The sequence below is a fragment of the Carcharhinus amblyrhynchos genome, chromosome 4, assembly GCF_965287045.1.
Source record: "Carcharhinus amblyrhynchos chromosome 4, sCarAmb.v2.hapA, whole genome shotgun sequence".
Lineage (NCBI taxonomy): Eukaryota > Metazoa > Chordata > Chondrichthyes > Carcharhiniformes > Carcharhinidae > Carcharhinus > Carcharhinus amblyrhynchos.
Genome location: NC_137327.1, coordinates 68,978,137 through 68,996,843, shown reverse-complemented (window position 1 = coordinate 68,996,843; position 18,707 = coordinate 68,978,137).

The following is an 18,707-nucleotide window of genomic DNA, read 5'->3' as shown; positions in this document are numbered from 1 at the left end:
GCTTGTTGATGTCATCATGTAATTGTTTCAATGACTGTTCACCATGAGTCCAAAGGAAGAAGATTTGGTCCTCATGGCTGATACATGTATCTGGATGAAGATCTAGTTGTTGAAGGTGAAGGCATTGTGGTCCGGGATAAAGCGATTGAGTTGTAGAATTACATCTGGAGATTGGCAGTTGTCGGCATCATCAAGGATGGTCATCTCAGCATTTCACTGTACTGCTAGCCCACGGATAACCTCATGATGCTCCACTTCTCCAGCTTCCAAAACACATTAAAGAAGCCATTCCCTACGTGCAAGCTCTCCATATACACAGGATCTGCTCAGATGAGAAGGATCGCAACAGACATCTACAGATGCTGAAAACTGCTCTCATATGAATAGGATATAGCGCTCAACTCATTGATCGACACTTCCAACACGCCACAATGAAAAACTGCACAGACATTTGCAAAAGACAAACACAGGACATGGTGGACAGAGTACCCTTTGTCATCCAGTACTTCCCTGGAATGGAGAAGCAGCGACATCTTCTCTGGAGCCTTCAACACGTCATTGATGAAGACGAACATCTTGCCAAGGCCATCTCCGCACCTCCACTACTTGCCTTCAAACAACGGTGCAACCTCAAATAGGCCATTGTCCTCAGCAAACTCCCCAGCCTTCAGAAGAACAGTGACCACGGCACCACACATCCCTGCCACAGCATCCTCTGCAAGACACGGATGCTATCATCTGACGTGAGAACACCATCCACCAGGTACAGTATATACTCTTGTGACTTGGCCAGTGTTGTCTACCTGATACGCTGCAGGAAAGTATGTCCCAAGGCATAGTACATTGGCAAGACCACGCAGACGCTATGACAACAGATGAATGGACACCGCTCAACAATCACCAGACAGGAATGTTCCCTTCCTGTCGGGGAACACTTCAGCAGTCACGGGCATTCAGCCTCTGATCTTTGGGTAAGCATTCTCCAAGGTGGCCTTCAAGACATGACTATGCAGAATCGCTGAGCAGAAACTGATAGCCACATTCCACAAACATGAGGACAGCCTCAACCGGGATCTTGGGTTCATGTTACACTATCTGTCACTCTCACGACCTGCCTCGGCTTACAAAATCTCACTAACTGTCCACGCTGGAGACAATTCACCCCTGTTTAACCTCTGCTTGACCATCTCTCCACTTGCATTGTCCATACCTGTAAAGACTTGATTACCTGTTAAAACTTGCATTCCAACCATTATCTTGTAATTGAGTTTGTGTCTATATGTGCCCGATTTGCGAACAAAACTCTTCACTCACCTGATGAAGGGGCAACACTCTGAAAGCTTGTGCTACCAAATAAACCTGTTGGACTTTAACCTGGTGTTGTGAAATTATTTACTATGCCTACCCCAACAATGGCAACTCCACATCATGTATGGTAAGCAATGAAGCAGGTATTATATTACAATGATAAACTTACCCAAAAGTCAGGAATAGATTCCTTACTGAATATTATCTCTAACCAAACACTAGTATTGCAGTAACACACCATCCCTAACACTAAGGATCAATTTATTACTGGATTGCAAATTTAAACTACTGCATTTAATAATTACTTAAACACTAATTTAACTAAATTCCAACATTTTAAGTTCCTCAATTCCCCTAACTTTTTTGCTCCTAGTTGCTTCATTCTCCCTCACCATTTTTCCATCTGTTGGATTTTATCCAGATACACATTTCATCTGTTGGATGAAATCTGTTGGATTTCATCTATACATTCTTTCACCATTTTTCTTCACTGAGATCTCAAGCTGGAAATCCTCTCATGCACCATTTCAGAGAAAAAGCTCTGGACTTTTATTGGATGCTGAAAGCGAGGCAGATAAATTTTCTTGGGAATCTCATTCCACCGGTGGTTATTTGGAAGAAGCACCTTCTGGACACTTGAACACACAAAGAGACTACATCTGGTGCACTACTGAGGGAATGCTACACTGTAAAGATGCTGTCTTTCAGCTGGGATGGCTAGATGCCCTGTTTGCCTTCTCAGGAGGCTAAAAAGGATCTCTTGGCAATATTTCAAAGAAGAAACCAATAGTTCTTGCCTATATTTATTCTTCATTTAACATCACAAAAAACAATTATGTGGTCATTATCACATTGTTATCTATGAGATCTTGTTGTTGAATTAGCTGCCGAACTTCATACATTACAGAAGTGCCTCATTGGCTATAAAGCACTTTGGGATACCCTGCGGTCATGAAAAACACTGTATAAATGGAAATCTTTCTTTTCTTTCTTTTGTTCAGTAGCTCCCTCTGAGCCTTCCTTTGAAGTTAGAGTAGAGAGTGAAGAATGTTCTGAGGATATTGATTCCCTGGGTTTGCTATCCAACTGAAAGACCAGGCTTGTAAAACTGATGGACTTGAATCATAAAATGATGCTGTTTGACAAATGAATCTCGGAAAAGAACAAATTTATCAGTGACCCACTACTTTCAGGAGCATGACAGGAATTAAGAAAGAAAAGAATTTATGTTTATATAGGGCCAATCATGAGCTTTGGATGTCTCAAAGTTCTTTATGGTCAATGAGGAGTGGTCATTGTTGTAATATAGGAAATGTGGCACTCAACTTGCATACAGCAAGCTCCCACAAACCACCAGATGATTTATTTGGAGAATGTTGAGAGGTAAATCTTTTTGAATTGATAAATTGATAAATCAATGTTGAAAGACAATGGGGAGAACTACTCTGTTGTTATTAAAAATTATGACCATGAGATTTTTTACATCCACTTGCAAGGGTTTAATATTGCATCTTGAAGATGATAGCCTAAGAGTGCTGTTCTCTTTTCACTCCAATGTGTCAGCCAAGATTATGCATACAAGCTTCTTGATTAGACCTTGAATTCAAAACTTTCACATGCAGGGATGAAAGCACTATCACTGGGTCATGGCTGACAACATGATCAAGCATCTCCATAGCCCTCAAAGGGTTAACCTCTGGAAATAGAGATTGAGCGTTTCACAGCTTAACACAATTGCTTATTGAAATTTCTTTCCACCAATATGTCAACGAAATTCACATGACTTTCTCAATTATCAAGGATTTTTAACCTTTTAAGTTCATGCATTAAGGTGATGAAAGCCAGAACATTAAGGTGAAAGTTCCTTTACAAATACCAATGCAGCTGTATAAGTTAGTGTTCAAAATTATGGGAAATGAAATTTATTGTGGGCAAGAGAGAAGCAGACTATTTCTGAATGGCCTGAAGGCTTACGTTCTTCCTTACGTTCCTTCCCCTTAGCATGTAGTCTGCAAATTATTTTTATTCACTATGGAAATGGTACTCCAATTATAACAATTGAGAGGATATGGAAATAGAATGTGTGCAAAAATGACGTGAAAACAAATATTGTGCATATTCCAATGAAAGACAAATAGTGGTTCCAGAGAAATGATCAATTTAAAGTGACAGGGCCTGACCCTCACTGGGGTGGCAATTCTAGGCTGACCAAACAAACCCCTGAGGTTTGTGCTGCATATCAATTGCAAACAGTCTGTATTTGCTGGCAGAGTTTGATTTCAGCTTTTGCCTGGGGCAAGGAAGCTCCTCCAAAAAATCAAGCTTCATCTACACGAACAGAGCAACGTGGAAAACCCAAACATCACAGGCGTTTATTTATTTAAAAGTAAGGTCGGCCATCAGAAGCTGCTGTTCAAACAAAATCCCCCAAAGGCACACTGCTATATATAGCATTCTGCTCTTCTCAGTAGCATTAACCTAGATTCCTGTTTGGTCCGCTAGTTCCATTTACTTTCGCTTAAAGGGAAGTGGTAGTCACTTAGCTCAAAGGGTCAGCATTCAAAAATAATATGACAAAATCAAAAGGATATAATTAAAAAGAAAAAAAATTTTGTGGATGCTGGAATCTGAAACAAAAACAGTAAATGCTGGAAAATCTCAACAGGCCTGACAGCATCTGTAGGGAGAGAATAGAGCCAACATTTTGGGTCCAGATGACCCTTTGTTAGAGCTAATTAAAAAGAAAGAATGGAGTTTATGTATGCACATCAAAGAATATACAAGTCATTTTGGTTCAAACAATCCAGACCAATATTTCTGCTCTCTTTGAGCCTCTTCCCTAACCCTGTATCATCTAACCCTATTAACACAACCCTCTAGTCCCTTCATCCTAATATATTTGTCAAGCTTTCATTTCAACCCAGTGATACTATTTGACTCAACCACTCAATAGTTGTGATTTCCACACTTTCCCAACTCGCTGGTTTTTTTTTGCTGACTATCTTATATTGATGATCTCTTGTTATGCTCTTCCCCACAAGTGAACATATTGAGCTTGATTTTCGCAGAGATAGAATGTCTTCAGAGTCATGCAAAAATGGTCTTGAATCTAGGATTCCCACCCCCATTTCCAATGTTCAGTGGTGCATGAGTATGCGGTGAGAATAATAAGGGTGCATCCTGCATCGTTGACCTGGTCGGCTCCAGTACAGGGTAGGCACTTCCCAAACCTCCCCAAAGCCCCCCAGTTCCAATTTTCATGGAGTCAGTCCAACTTCTCCATGACTTATGATTCATGTCCCTGAGAAGACTTGTGAACCTTTGTCTGGATTCAAGAACCTTTTGAAAATTCAAATGGCCTTACCTATGACCCACATGCCCCCTCCATACCAACTAATGCTAAATTGCCACCTTGCTGACCCCTAATGGCCCCTCATACTCTCCATGCCAACTTATGGCTTTTCTATGCTCATTCACTCAGTATAAACACGGTACAGAACCAGTGAACCCTTCAGCAACAACAATACTGTGAAACTTCTTCAAAACACTTGTTTATAATTTTCTTAATAACAAAGTATTGGTACTGCAACCCCTTTCTGCCATAATATATAGGAAAAAGTCTGACAACACCAGGTTTTAGTCCAACCGATTTATTTGATAATACTCACAAGCTTTCGAGGGGACTGCCTCTTCGTCAGGTGAATGGAGAGTTCTGGCCTCAGACAGAGCCAGTAATCTCTAAACTGTCTGTGCTTTATATGCTCTGTCTGAGGCCAGAACTCTCCATTCACCTGACAAAGAGGCAGTCCCCTCGAAAGCTTGTGAGTATTATCAAATAAATCGGTTGGACTAAAACCTGGTGTTGTCAGACTTTTTACTGTGTTTACGCCAGTCCAACGCCGGCATTCCCACATCATAATATATAGGACCAGGAGTGGACTATTTGGTCTATTGGGTCCAGTCCCAGTTGACATCCTGTACAGAACCAATTAACTCTAGTAACAATTGCATATATGGAACTGGTTAAAAACACTCATTCATAATTTTCTTAAAAACACTGTTGTTGGCAGCACCCTATAAACCCATCGATCAACCAGACCTATGAAGTATCAATAAGAGAATCTATAAGGCTTTACACCCTTTTATACTGTGGAAATAACTATTGAGCCATTGAGAAAAGAGAGCACAAGTAATACAGTGCATCATAAAACAGTAAATCAAGCAACGTTAATTTATTTGCGTATGCATCAACAAAGTTAATCCTTTATTGAAGTCTAGGCTTTCAGTCAATTGTAACTTTAAAGGTCAGGATTATTGATACTGTTATAGGGTGGTGCCAACAGCACTGTTTTCCAGAAAATTACGAATGGGTGAGTTTAACTAGTTCCACACATGCAATTGTTACTACAGACTTAATTGGTTCTGTACAGGATGTCTATATGAGTAGACCCGATGGCCCAAATGGCCTACTTCTGGTCCTATGTACTATGGGAGAAAGGGCATAGAAATGCCATGAGTTGGCATGGAGGGCATGGGGGGTATGTATGAGCTATGGAAAACAGGTGGGGTGGTAATGGGCTATGAATGACGAGGAATAAAGGGCCTAAAATGTAAGAAAATAACTAGGACTAAGTCACAGAGGACCAAAATAGCCTGCCTTGGCACTAAGCTATCCCTGTGACTACCCCCAATCTGCTTCTGGGGTGGTGGGCTCCTGCCTATCTGCGTGAAAATTGGTCTGACGGCATACTTTCTACCGAAACAGGTCTGCTGAGTTGGGAAGCTTCCCAACTCAAGTTACCTGCCTTAGTAGTGAAAATCCAGCCCATTTCTTCTGTGTCTACTCCATCAAACCCTTTCATGATTTTAAAGGCCTCGATGAGATCCAACCTCAGATTTCTGTTTTCAAGTTTAAAGAGACCTAGACTGTTCATTCTTTCCTGTTCGCTATAACCTCACAGTTCCCATTTCATCATTGTAAATCTTTTTTTCTGCAATCCCTCCAGTGCCTCTAGATCCCATGCATTATATGATAGTCAGACTGCACATCATATTCCAAGTGTGGCCTAACCACAGATCCAGATTTAGTATCATTCAAATCAAGCAGAGGAGAATTTTTCTCCTTCTAAGAGATTTGTGAGTCGGTGGAACTCTTGCCTACAGAGAGAGGTGGACGCTTTGAATATTTTTAAGGCTGAGTTGGAAAGATTCTTGATTGGTAAGTGAATCAAGTGATACAAGGGGTGGAATGGAAGTGGAGTTGTGGCCACAATCAGATCAGCCATGATCTTATTGAATGGTGGAACAAGCAGGAAGAGTAGAATGGCCTAAACTGCTCCTAATTTAGATGGTTAAATGTTCACATGTACTTTCCAATTACACTTCCACACTGTAAGTTTATTTTTTGCAACCCACCTCGTTAGGGACCATCCCTCAATTAGGTGTTAGTAACATTGGAAATTGTGTTTTTGATTCCACAGTTTAACTTGTGAATGAAAGTTGTTAATGTATTAATCCTTTTGGGCCCATTTCTCACTTTTACCACTCAAAACAGCTATTCTTTATCCTTAGCTCAGTGAAAGGAAACAACTGGTGATTTTTGAAGGGTGTTTTTGCAACTGGGAGGCTGTTTCCAATGGGGTTCCACAGGGCTGAGTACTAGACCCCTGCTTTTTGTGGTATGTATTAATGATTTGGGCATAAGTGTCAGGGGCATGATCAAGAAGTTTGCAGATAAGACAAAATGAGCAGTGTGACTGATAATGAAGAGGAAAGCTGCAACCTCCAGTGTTACAGACAGGAAACAGAAACTGAACTTCTTAATCCTCTCTGCACCAGTCTGCAAGCAGATTATAAGAGGCATGGACAGAATGGATAGTCAGAAGCTTTTTCCCAGGGTGGAAGAGTCAATTACTAGGGGGCATTGAAGGAGATGAAAAAGAAAGGGTGATATTGTTGATGGCCTGCGGAATCCAACTTTAAGTGTGATTCATATCACATACCAATTGGTTCCACAACATTTAGGATGTGAATTATTTTGAAAATAAGCTGTGGTGTGTTTCCCCAAACCCTCTGTTTCTGTGGTCCAATTTAATAATCACTCGCAGCAACCTCACATTCTGATTCACTCAAAGGGTTCGTTCAATTCTGGTTGCCACACTACCAAAAGGATGTGGAGGCTTTGGAGAGGGTACAGAAAAGAGTTACCAGGATGTTGCCTAGTATGGGGGGCATTAGGTATGAGGAGAGGTTGGAGAAACTTGATTTGTTCTCACTGGAATAACAGAGGTTGAGGGGAGAACTGATAGAAGTCTATAAGATTATAAGCGGCATGGACAGAATGGATAGTCAGAAGCTTTTTCCCAGGGTGGAAGAGTCAATTACTAGGGGGCATAGGTTTAAGGTGCGAGGGGCAAGGTTTAAAAGAGATGTACGAGGCAGATTTTTTACACAGAGAGTGGTGGGTGCCTGGAACTCGTTGCCGGGGGAGGTAGTGGAAGCAGATACGGTAGTGGCTTTTAAGGGGCTTTTTGACAAGTACATGAATGAGATGGGAATAGAGGGATATGGTCCCCGGAAGCGTAGGGGGTTTTAGTTAAGTCGGGCAGCGTTGTCGGTGCAGGCTTGGAGGGCCGAAGCCCTGTTCCTGTGGTGCAATTTTCTTTTTCTTCATTCTTTGTTATTCACTTTCAACCCAGGATTGTGGGGTCGGGAGGAAGATGTTCACACCACCTTACACACACACACACACACACACACACACACACACACACACACACACACACACACACACACACACACACACACACACACACACACACACACACACAGTAAGAAGAGTATTATGCTGGCCACAAAGGACATGGGGTTCATTGATAGATCTTCCTGTGGGTTTCATGGAGTAGGAGCTTACTTATTGAGCGTGCGGAGATCCACCCAATGAGAAGTGATCAGCAGGGGCTTAAACCTGCTGCTCAACCCAGATAGGTGTTGTAGGCCCCGAGGTGTATATTGTCTGGCTGTGAGCCACAAGTGTGGGTCTTGTCTTGGTATACAATATAGGGTTTTTGTTGATGGGAAACTGGCATTTGGCTGAATTACTACATTGTTATTTTTTTTTCCATTTCTTCTTCCAGATAACATTGGTAATTCAAGAATCTTCTCCAATAAGAAAAAGCTATTATACCTCTTTTTTGGACATTCAAACCTTATAATAGAGTAAATAAGACTGGGCCCAGAATACAGAATGCATCTGTTAGTTCTTCTGTTCTAACAACATTGAAGGAGATGAAAAAGAAAGGGTGATATTGTTGATGGCCTGCGGAATCCAACTTTAAGTGTGATAAAATATCTGATCTGTCCAGATGCCTCGATTCCAAAATGTTTTTAAGGACCTAACAGATCTGGTTAAATACCACTATATCCAAAGCCCTCAGATATCCACTCAGAGACATTGCTTCAAGTGGCTGGGAGAACTCTTGGGGAACATGTTAGTGAGTTCTTGGTTAGGATGTGGAAATTGGCAGAATATTGTGAATTTGGATGGCCTCTTAATAAAATGTGTGGGACCAATTGGTATGTGATATGATTGACCTAATTACCCAAAAGAAGCTGTTGGCAGAAGAAAAACATTGAAATGCCCTTATCACTTGAGAACACAGTAAAGGGGGCTCAGGAACTATGGGAGCATCAGGCAGCAATGGGGGGAGTGCATTATGCAATCAGTCCTTGATGGAGAGCACTTGTATAAATCAGGTGTTAAAGGTGTCAATATAGGAACCTTAATATCACCACCAGCCAGTCAAGGAAAGACAGTAACAACCCCAAGAGTATTAGAGAGTATACTTCAGAAAGGTGCAGTTGTCTGTCGACAGATTATTGCAAACATTGTCAAAGGACACAGCCATGCTGAAGATTCAGGAACAGGCAAAATGCATGTTGCCTTATAAAAAAGTCAAGGCCAGTACTTGACCATATCATGCAAAATCCCCTCTTCCAGAGACAGTGGGGTCAGGGGCTGCAAGCCTGCAGGGTGCTGGGGATGGCAGAATTGGGGGGGGGGGTGCAATTTGGGGGAAGATGCAAGATGAGGGTTATGCACTCAGCCTTACTACCTGGATGTGGTCATTGGTCTTCTTGAGGCACTGCTTCCCTGTTCTGGGGGAGCCAGTGCCATGGCACTAACCGAGTTGGCAACTGCCTCCCAGGCCACATTGCCATCAGCCCCCCTAATGGCAATCCTCTTTGCCATCCTCTTTGGGGGAAGAGGGTCTCTTGCCTTACTTCTGCCACATCGAGCAGCCTCACGAGGTTGCTCTCAGTAAATCAGGGGAGGCTGTCATGTGCCCATTTTTTTCCTGCACTGCCTGCCTGTCCACCCTTGGCGTTTTTATGGAGCTGCTGCTTCTTCTGGCAGATCAGCTACAGGCAAGTTGGTAGAGCATTCAACAAGTTACATACAGTTGCTTGTTAACATTGAGGGGAAGGCAAGTGAGCACTTGCAGGTGCACTGATGTGCGGGCGGTGGGGAGGTAGGGGGATTCCTCTACCTGTATGATTGGGGACAGGGAAGAGAGAGAGAGAGGTGTCATATAGCAATTAGAGTCAGGGGGCAAAGGGGAATCACTCTGCCTGAGATCAGTCATGGAGAGGGGGGATTTCTATGTCTGAGATTGGTGGGCGGAAGGGGGATCCGCTGATATTCTGCCTGAGATCAGTGACGAGGAAGAGGGGTCTGCTGCCACTCTGCCTGAGATCAGTGGGGGGGAGGGTGGTTTGCTGCCATTCTGACTGAGATCAGTGAGGGTGAAGAGAGGGTCGGCTGCCACTCTGCTTGAGATCAGTGGGGAGCGAAGGGGGGGTTCATTGCCATTCTACTTGTGAGCGGTGAGGGTAAGACGGGGATAGGGCCTGATCAGTCTGGGTGGCGGGGGTGTGGGGGTGATAAGGAGGTCAGTAATGCTGTGGAGGTGGGACAATGCCTGTGGAGGGCAGGGGGGTACATTGTCTGGCCTAGGGGGGATGTGGCAGGGAGGAAACATTCTATTTTTTTTGCGCATGCACATTTGTAGGCTCCAATTAGAGCTGCAGGGTTTCAGGCATGTTAAGGCCCGCCCACAGGCTTGTGCAGCACGATTCGGAATCACTGGTATTTTTGCTGGCAGAGTGCGTATGCGGTGGGGGGCTCAGAATGGATCTAAAAGTAGGAATGAAACACTTCCAGTTTCCAGTCTGCCCACCACTTAGAAACGATATGGTAAAATAGGGCCCTATGTGTCCAAATCAAATCTTTCCTTATTCTGTTAAACCCGCAACCTCTAACCTCGTTGGATATTACAGAAGGGAAATTGGTGGCTAGTTGGAACTTTGTTTCATTGAGAACAAAAGAAACGATTATAAGAAAAAAATTGTGGGTTCCCACATTTCAAATAATGAAAGAGCATAAGAACATAAGAAATAGGAGCAGGAGTAGGCCATCTAGCCCCTCGAGCCTGCCCCGCCATTCAATAAGATCATGGCTGATCTGTCGTGTCTCAGTTCCACTTTCCCGCCCTCTCCCCATAACCCTTAATCCCCTTGCCTATCAAAAACCTATCAACCCGCGTCTTAAATATATTTAGCGAGGCAGCCTCCACCACTTCAACGGGCAGAGAATTCCAGAGATTCACCACCCTTTGAGTGAAGAAGTTCCTCCTCAACTCCGTTCTAAACTGCCCCCCCTTTATCTTGAGGCTGTGCCCCCTAGTCCTACTGTCCTTTCTGAGCGGGAAGAGCCTCTCCACCTCCATCCTATCCATCCCATTCATCATCTTATATGTCTCAATGAGATCTCCCCTTATTCTTCTAAACTCTAACGAGTACAAGCCTAGTTTATTCAGCCTCTCCTCATAGCTCAACCCCCTCAACTCCGGTATCAGCCTAGTAAACCTCCTCTGCACTCCCTCCAAGGCCAAAATATCCTTGCGTAAGTGTGGCGACCAAAACTGCACACAGTACTCCAGCAGCGGCCTCACCAGTGCCCTGTACAGTTGCAGCAAGACCTCCCTACTTTTATATTCAATCCCCCTCGCTATGAAGGCCAGCATCCCATTCGCCTTCCTGACTACCTGCTGCACCTGCAGGCTGGGTTTTTGCGACTCATGCACAAGGACCCCGAGGTCCCTCTGCACCGTCGCATGCTGCAGTTTTTTGCCATGTAAGTAATAGTCCTTCCTACCATTATTCCTACCAAAGTGGACAACTTCACACTTGCCAACATTAAATTCCATTTGCCATTTCCTGGCCCATTCGCCCAGCCTATCTAGATCCTTCTGCAGACTTTCCACACCCTCCACACAATTTGCCGTTCCACCAATCTTGGTGTCATCAGCAAATTTCGACACCATACACTCGGTTCCCTCCTCCAGATCATCTATATAAATGGTAAATAGCTGAGGCCCCAGCACCGACCCCTGGGGCACTCCACTAGTCACCAACCGCCAATCCGAATAGCACCCATTGACCGCCACTCTCTGCCTCCTATTTGACAGCCAATCCCCTATCCACCCTAACACCCTACCCCCAACTCCATGCCCCCTGACTTTCTGTAATAACCTTTTGTGAGGCACCTTATCAAACGCCTTCTGAAAATCAAGAAATACTACATCCACCGGCTCTCCTCTATCCACCGCCCTAGACACATCCTCATAGAACTCCAATAAATTCGTCAGACACGACTTCCCCTTAACGAAACCATGCTGCGTCTGCTCTATCGAACAATTCTCCTCAAGATGCCTCGCTATTTTCTCCCTGATCACGGATTCTAACATTTTACTCACAACAGACGTTAAACTAACCGGCCTATAATTCCCCGCCTTTTGCCTGCCACCCTTCTTAAACAACGCCTGGAAAAAAGCAACAGCAGGATTAAAGATTAAACTACCAATGCAAGAAAACTCCAGTAAGAAAAGAGCTTTAGGTGTAATTTTATAAATGGGGTTTTCCAATCAGTGAAAGATCAGTTCCAGGCAGTTTCTGGCACATTTGGAAAAAAGTGGATGCATTATGTACCTCAATATCAAATACATCAAATCAGCTGTCCCTAGGATAAAAAGGGGAGTACTGAAATAACAATATACTGAGCAGTCTCGAGTTGCTAGTCCATGCAAGAGAAATGATGGGTCATTTAGGTTCCACATGCCCTTTCAGTGGGAAACCTAATCATGGAGTTCCTATATAAGAGTGTGCTTCAGTACTTTGTACGAGCAAATAAACTTACAAGCGAGTTGCTCATACCAGTTTTTCTCAGAACAAATTGAAATAAGACCTTTAATTTGCTTTGGAAATTGATTCATCCAACAAAGCCAGAAACCAAAACTTAAGATGACTCAATAAAGACTCTTGAAGAACAAAGTCTCCAAAGTCACTGAATAGTTCAGGTTCCACCAAAATAATCAAGTGGAAGACGAAAGCATTGCTCAGCTTGTGGCAACCTTAAGAGACTAGCACAACATTGTGAGTTTGGTGAGTCATTACAAGGTACTCTACATGATGTCTAGTAGGTGGTCTCCAAAATGAGTCAATCCAAAGCAGATTTCTTACTGAATATGCTTTGACTTTAAAGATAGCAGTAGAAATCATGGTGTTGATGAAGCTGGTTGCTAAAGAAGCTTCACAATTTGATACAGGGATGAAGATCCACAAGTTGGAAACTGCCCATAAAAAGTCAAAATAACAACAAGCATGTCACAGATGTGCCAAATGGGCCATTCAGTGAGTGAATGCTGGAGCAAGGATAGTCAGTGCAAGAATTGTGGCACATAGGTCACATTGCAAATGCTTGTTGGTATGGACCATCTTCCTCTGAGAAGAATATTCAGAAGGGCGGAATGGTGGCAAAGCTGTCGCACAGCACCAGGAACCCGGGTTCAATTCCAGCTTGGTTGACTCCGTGGAGCTTGCACATTCTCCCCATGTCTCTATGGGTTTACTCCAGGTGCTCCAGTTTCTTCCCACAGTCCAAAGATGTGCAGGTTAGATGGACTGGCCATGCTAAATTTCCCCTTAGTGTCCCAAGATGTGTAGGGGTAGGGGATCAGCGGGATCAATGCATAGGGATAGTGTGGGGGTGGGGGGTGGTGGCTGGTGAGAGAGGCTATTCTGAGTGAGAGAGGATAAGATATTCTGGTGAGAGAGGATAAGATATTCTGAGTCATTGCAAACTCAGTGGATTGAATGGCCTCTTTCTGCACTATTTTATGAATCCACGATTCTAGGCATTTTCAAGAATAAGAACAAGGTGCATTCTACAAAAATAATAGGGTCATAGAGTCATAGAGGTTTACAGCATCGAAACAGGCCCATCAGCCCAATTTGTCCATGCTGCCTTTTTTTAAAAACTCCTAAGCTAATCCCAATTGCCCGCATTTGCCCCATATCCCTCTATACCCATCTTACCCATGTAACAGTCTAAATGCCTTTTAAAAGACAAAATTTTACCCGCCTGTATTACTACCTCTGGCAGTTTCTTCCAGACACTCACCACCCTCTGTGTAAAAAAATTGACCCTTTTGTGTCTCTCCCCTCTCACCTTAAACCCACGCCCTCTAGTTTTAGACACCACTACCTTTGGGAAAAGGTGTTGACTATCGAGCTGATCTGTGCCCCTCATTATTTTATAGCCCTCTATAAGATCACCCCTCCACCTTCAATGCCCCAGAGAATAAAGTCCCAGTCTATTCAGCCTCTCCTTATAATGCAATCCATCAATTCCTGGTAGCATCCTAGTAAATCTTTTCTGCACTCTTTCTAGTTTAATAATATCCTTTCTATAATAGGGTGACCAGAACTGCACACAGTATTCCATGTGTGGCCTTACCAATGTCTTGTACAACTTCAACAAGATGTCCTAACTCCTGTATTCAATGTTCTGACCAGTGAAACCAAGCATGCTGAATGCCTTCTTCACCACTCTGTCCACCTGTAACTCCACTTTCAAGGAACTATGAACATGTACCCCTAGATCTCTTTGTTCTGTAACTCTCCCCATCACCCTACCATTAACTGAGTAAGTCCTGCCCTGGTTCAATTTACCAAAATGCATCACCTCACACTTATGTAAATTAAACTCCTTATCTAAATTCATCGGCCCACTGGATCAAGATTCCATTGCAATCGGAGATAATTTTCTTCACTGTCCATTATGCCACTGATCTTGGTGTCATCTGCAAACTTACTAATCATGCCTCCTATATTCCCATCCAAATCATTAATATAAATGACAAATAACAGTGGACCCAGCACTGATTACTGAGATACACTGCTGGTCACAGGCCTCCAGTTTGAAAAACAACCTCTACAATCACTCTCTAGCTTCTGTCAAGAAGCCAATTTTGTATCCATTTAGATACCTATAATATACAACATGGGAAAAAAAATTACAATTGCCAAGAGGAGAATGTCCAGAAATATGATGACGAACTCCATATGAACATCTTACCCATATGGGGTGGATCACATAGATTCTGGGTGATCCCAAAGTTAAGTGGACAACATATTAGGTTGGAGGTTGTTTGACACTGCATAACAACAAAAGCAGAAGCATCTTCCTTTACAACCAACTAATGTGATTTTTAGGACATACACAGAAGTTTACACCATTGTCAACATAGATTTGAATAGACAAACAGGGGAATTTCCTCTCCATGTGGTCCGTGTAACTTTCCAGCTCTATTTGGGAGATCATGGTTAGGGAAGACAAAGCTTAGCCCTGCAGCACATTCTGGATAATTAAAAGAATGCATTTAAAAAAAAACGCTCAAAGTAGCAAGTTCAAGTATAACTCAAGAATAAGTATGATAGTCAACCAAAAACTTTCAAAGCAAAAGTGGTGCCACATGCAATTCATTCCAAGGCTGAAAAAAATTAGAACAACTTGTTAACAGTGGTCTATTAGAGATGGTTACAATCGGTCACTGGGCTACCCCCATTGACTCTGTCATGAAACCAAATCCAGCGTTCTGTGCTGATCAATATCCATTTCCTTTAATTGATGAAAAAAACAAATTACAACGGATGCTGGAATCTGAAATCAAAAGAGAAAGGAGAAAATGCTGGAAGATCTCAGGAAGTTCTGGCAGCATCTGTAAGGAGAGAAAAGAGCTGACGTTTTGAGTCCAAATGACTTTTTGTCAAAGCTAAAAGACATAGTTCTTTGTTCTATAGGAAGTGGGAGATATTTATACAGCTGGGTGAGGGAATGAAAGATGAATCATAAACACAGAAACACGATGGAAGCACCATGTCCAATGAATATGACACAGTTGAGGTGTTTTCTACAATAAGTAAATTATTATGGCAAATATGTTCCAAATTTAGCAACATTATTGAAGGCATAATTTACCATATGAAATAGTCATGGGACTTCTCTTGGCACACAATAAAGGGTTCTTGGTGCTAGGAAACAAACATTTGGCTGAATTACTACAGCAAAATAGAGAAGAGGAAGGTTTACAACTATGGATAACAATAGTACAACAATTACAGAAATTAATGAGTTCATGTGATTTCCATAGTCCAAGATGTTAAAGAAGAGAGCATGTTTTCTTTGTGGTGGAGTTCAGTCCAGAGGGGTTTCTGGTTGCAGACAATAACACGAAAGAGCTTGAAATGAATGATGTTGCAGCATGTTGGGCTTTCTGTGCTTAGATCACTAAGCAAGTAATGATCAGAAACATTTTAAATCAAACAGGTTCAGAGATGGTGGTTAGCTGTTTGGTCAGCTGGGAGCTGGGAGAATTATGTTCAGTTGTTGTTAAATCAGCAGCCTGAGATAGGTTAGGAATATCATATAAAAATAATTCAAAAGGTTTGAAGCGAGGGACTTTATAGAATCATAGAAACCCTGAAATACAGAAGGAGGCCATTCAGCCCATTAAGTCTGCACTGACAACAATCTGACCCAGGTCTTTTCCTATATTTACCCTGCTAATCTCCATAACCTACACATCTCAGGGCACTAAGGGGCAATTTAGCATGGCCAATCAACCTAACCCAGACATCTTTGGACCGTGAGAGGAAACCCATGTATACACATGCATGGTATATGCAAACTCCATACAAACAGTGACCTAAGTGGGAATCAAACCCACGTCCCTGGAGTTGTGAGGCAGCAGTGCTAACCACTGTGTCACCGTGCCACACGTTAATGGCTCAATAATGAGTTAAACATAGTCTAACAAGCAGTTTCTGTGCTTCTGGCCAAAATCCATTATTACCCTTTGGAGTTAAACATTTCTTTGGGTATAATGAGTTTCAATATCTTCTTTGTTATTGCCCCAGCAAGAGGAGTCAGGTTGTTAGTTAGTCATCCAGTTAAACTATTATAATATGACTTGTGATGGGGTGTGAGATTCCACAAGAATTAGGGTAGAACTTCTTTGCTCTTATAGTCTGTTTAAATCTTCCAGAACAGATGGCCAATCTTGTGAGTTATGTGATTTGCAGGAACTATTTTGTGGTTCAGCATAGTCCAATTTAAAATAGAAAAAAAAACCTTTGATAATTACAGTTCTGATTTCTTTTCGTGTCTTATTGACGTAACAAAGGACGATATCAATTGACTTGTCAGGTGGGCAGAATAGTGGCAAATGGAATTCAAATCAGTGAAATGTGAGCTGATGCATTGGGGAAGTCAAACAATACAAAGGAATACACAATAAGTGGGAGAATATTGAGAGGTATAGATGACTGAGGAATCCTGGGATGAATGTCCACAGATCCCCGAAGGTAGCAGGACAGGTTGTTAAGACAGTTACGAAGACATATGGAATACTTTCCTTTATTAGCTGAGGCATAGAATGCAAAGGCAGGGAGGTTATTCTGGAACTGTATAAAACGTTTGATGGACCACAGCTTGAGTACTGTGTGCAGTTCTGCATAGCTCATTACAGAAAGGATATAATTGCAGTGGAGAGGGTATAAAGGAGTTTTACTATGATTTTGCCAGGACTGGGCTGGATAGGACTGGGTGGCACGGTGGCACAGTGGTTAGCACTGCTGCCTCCCAGTGCAAGGGGAGTTCAATTTCAGCCTCGAGTGACTGTACGGAGTGTGCATGTTCTTCCCATGTCTGTGCGGATTTCCTCTGGGTGCTCCAGTTTCCTCCCACTGTCCAAATGATGTGCTGGTTTGGTGCTTTGGCCGTGCTAAATTCTCTCTCAGTGTACCCGAACAGGCGCCAGAGTGTGACGGCTTGGGGATTTTCATGATAACTTCATTGCATTGTTAATGTAAGCCTACTTGTGACACTAATAAAAATAAACTTAAAATTTTTAGTGATGAAGAAAAGTTGGATAGGCTGGGCTGTTCTCCTTGGAACAGAGGTGGCTGAGGGGAGATCTGATTGAGATGTACAGAAATATGAGGAGTCTGGATAGAGCAGATAGGAAGAGACATTTTAATTTAGCAGAGAGGTCAGTGACTGTGAGGCATAGATTTAAAGCAATTAGTAAGAGGATTGATTAGCGGGAAGATGAGGAAAGGTTTTTTTTCATCCAGAGGAATGCATTACAATTCATTACAAAGGTGTCTGGATGCAGTTTTGGTCGCCGCACTTACGCAAGGATATTTTGGCCTTGGAGGGAGTGCAGAGGAGGTTTACTAGGCTGATACCGGAGTTGAGGGGGTTGAGCTATGAGGAGAGGCTGAATAAACTAGGCTTGTACTCGTTAGAGTTTAGAAGAATGAGGGGAGATCTCATTGAGACGTATAAGATGATGAATGGGATGGATAGGATAGAGGTGGAGAGACTCTTCCCGCTCAGAAAGGACAGTAGGACTAGAGGGCACAGCCTCAAGATAAAGGGGGGGCGGTTTAGAACGGAGTTGAGGAGGAACTTCTTCACTCAAAGGGTGGTGAATCTCTGGAATTCTCTGCCCGTTGAAGTGGTGGAGGCTGCCTCGCTAAACATTTTTAAGACGCAGGTTGATGGGTTTTTGATAAGCGAGGGGATTAAGGGTTATGGGGAGAGGGCAGGAAAGTGGAACTGAGCCACGACAGATCAGCCATGATCTTATTGAATGGCGGGGCAGGCTCGAAGGGCTAAATGGCCTACTCCTGCTCCTATTTCTTATGTTATATTCTTATATTCACTTCCAGTGTTGTGACCTGCAGATTCAGGGACCAAATGCTGGAATGTGGAATCAGGTTGGATGGTGATTTATTCCAGCTGGCACAGATATGATGCGCCCAGTGGCCTCTTTACGTGCATAAACTTTCCCTGATTTGATGATTTTATGATTTTATTCCTAGTTGCAACCAGCCAGCAATCTATTCTACTACTCATTCCCTGACTCTGCATGCTCTGACTTTGTACATTAGTCTCTTACATGACATCGCATTGAAGCACTTTTAGAAATGTA